Below are 2,901 nucleotides of genomic sequence, written 5' to 3'. Positions count from 1 at the left end.
GTGAAGTAAAATATCTGCTTGTGTGAGATCATGTCACTGAATCTGGGTTTAAACTCCACCATCAGTTCTCATTACAGACACTGGACCAATCAAATCAGACCACAGCTTCAAATCATCCAATCAGGGGTGAGTCTAAACTTGGTTTTCTACTGAACTCAAGTTCATTACATCTCTATCACTTCATCTGAACAGGAACGATGATCACAATCTTTGTTGCTCTTTCTCTCTTAATATCAGGTGAGTTGCATTTTGTATAATTTTATTTAAAACAATCTCATAAATGTCTAAAGTAATTTCATAATATATTTGACTTTATTACTAAAAACCATTAAACAATGTGGTTTTTTTTCAGTGAAACCTTCTAACATCAAGGATCTTCAAGTTCAAAAAATAAAGAGTGGAGAAAATGTTAATATAAAATGTGGTGTGTCCAGTGAGAGAGATTTAGTCTGGTTCAAACAGAGTTTTGGAAAGGTTCCTCAGCTGGTAGGGAGAGCAGTGCAGAAATCATTCAGACCTGGTGCAGAATTTAATGATGGACGCTTCAATATTACTGATTTAAAATTGTTTAATCTGAACATTAAAGACGTGAAAGAAGAGGATACAGGAACATACTTCTGTGTAGAAATGCTGGGATCTTCACCACACTTTGCATCTGGAACGCTTTTGGTGGTTGAAGGTAAACTGTTTTACTCTGATAACCTGCTCCTGAACTCCAACTAATTCCAGATCAACCCTTTATCTAGAATTCTCTGTAATTTCACACCACTCGTTATTTATAGTATTATTTTTACTAATTGTTGTTAAAGATGAGAAGAAAAGACATCCTCCAGCTGTAAGGGTGATGGAGAACGGAGAGTCTCTCACACTCCAGTGTTCAGTTCAAGCCTTTACTTCAAGCTGTGAAGAACAGAGCGTGTACTGGTTCAGACTCGGCTCAGGAGAATCTCATCCAGGAATCATTTACACTCATGGAAACAGCAGTGATGAGTGTAAGAAGAGCTCTGAAGATGGTTCTCCTCCACAGAGCTGTGTCTACACTCTCCCCAAGAGGAAGCTCACAACCTCTGATAAAGGAACGCTCTACTGTGCTGTGGCTGCATGTGGACAAATCCTCTTTGGGAATGGAGTTATACCTGGAGAAGCTCCAGAAAAAGGTAAGACTTGGAGAACATTAATGTTCCTGTTGCTCAGAGAGAGTTTCAGTGAAATGCCTCGAAATGACATTTTTTTAATCATTTCAGAAAATAACCAGTGGATTGTTGTCTTAACGATCTCCAATGTAATATCTGTTATTGTGATCATTGCTCTGGTTGGACTTTTACTTAAAAAACAACAAAAAGGTCTGTTTACTTTTATTATTGCTTTTAAAATGAATTTCATCAGTAACATGAAAACATTTCTGGAAATGAAACTTTACTGATATTTATTACTCTTGTATAAAGGGGCTTCCAATGACCATCCAAATAACATAAATCAGGTAATCCAGTGTTTTATCATCAATTTTAATTTTATTTACTTGTACATTAGCAAAGGAAAAAATAGAAAATTGAAATATCAATATGGATCTGTGGCAGAAAGTGTGAATTTTTTAAATTATTAGAAATCTCAAGAGTATGTAGAATTATAACTGTAGAATTATAACTGACATCACCTTCGGAAATACAATAAATAACTTAACGGCTCTTGTTCTTTATCAGGCTGCAGATGATGTCTTGAACTATGCAGCTGTGAGTTTTGCTAAGAAATCTTCATCCTCCAGAACGTCCAGTTCCAAGAGACATGAAGATGTTTATGCACAAGTTAAACTAAAATAAAGAAAGAGAAATGAATTGAGAATTGAAAAACAATGAAAATGTAATTCTGTTGAGATGTATTGCTGTTAGTCGAGCCGTTTCCATGGTGACTGCTAAAATCATGAATATACTGGTTTGCTTTAATTGATGTTATTATGTCTTTAGTCTTATATTAGCTTTGCTCAGATGGTCCTTAAATGATATTGTGCTATTTTAGCCTGATGTTTTCTCAGCATTTTCATTAAAATAGTGAACAGGAGTTCTAGAATTGAAAGAAAACTCTTTGTTTGGTTCTAAAGGTTAAACTCCCTGCATGACTGTTCAGGTCTCACCTCAGGCTTTTTTTCTTTTATAAAACATGGCTGGTGTAAGAGGATAAATCTGTGGATTATGTCATTACTGTAAATGAGCTCAATCACCTTTCCCAGTTCTAGGCAGTATATAAGTAAATATAATCCACATTATGATTTTTAACTTACACAATTTCCATAAATATTAATGACTTTAAGTGAAAGGAAGCTGGATATTTACGAGTGGTTAATGTGTTACTTATTTGATTGATTAACCTGAAATTAAATTCCAGATATTACAGTTTAATACAGTTTTTAAGTGTATTAATGACTGAAGTGCCAAGTTTTCATTAAAATACTTTTTTATGTTCAATCATTTTACTTTCATGATACTTTAATAAAGTCTATGAAATCTATATTGTACTGTATGTGACATCATGTTGGTCATTAAGGAACATTAGGAACATGACCATTATCACTGTATCTAACACGCATCCCTGAAATCTTCTTCAAGAATAAAATGTAAAAGTAGTAACCATGTCCATGATGTGATGTAATTTAAATCATTATTAAATAATTTTACTCAAAACAATAAATGTTATAATTGTTCTGTCTCTCCTGTAATCATGTCCTGGTTAGATTTAATGGAAATGATTTAGTAAATCCTCAGATGCTGGTCAGAGCCACAGACATGTACTGAATATGTAATGTATATAGTCATATATATTGCAGAATATTTTAAACATTTTTAAAATAAATCAAGTCAGAAAAAGAGTCTGTGACTGCAGGTCAGAACAGGAAGCAGAAACTGAAAT

The 2,901-nt window shown here is 33.7% G+C and overlaps 1 pseudogene; it reads left to right on the top strand.

Annotated features, from left to right (window-relative positions):
• Window positions 1-491: 491 nt before the first annotated feature.
• On the top strand, window positions 492-2,559 carry LOC131346119 (uncharacterized; annotated as a pseudogene).
• Window positions 2,560-2,901: the final 342 nt, after the last annotated feature.

Source organism: Hemibagrus wyckioides, linkage group LG25 (genome assembly GCF_019097595.1).
Source record: "Hemibagrus wyckioides isolate EC202008001 linkage group LG25, SWU_Hwy_1.0, whole genome shotgun sequence".
Lineage (NCBI taxonomy): Eukaryota > Metazoa > Chordata > Actinopteri > Siluriformes > Bagridae > Hemibagrus > Hemibagrus wyckioides.
Note: the sequence above shows the minus strand (reverse complement) of the source record. Positions and strands in the feature narration are given on the sequence as shown.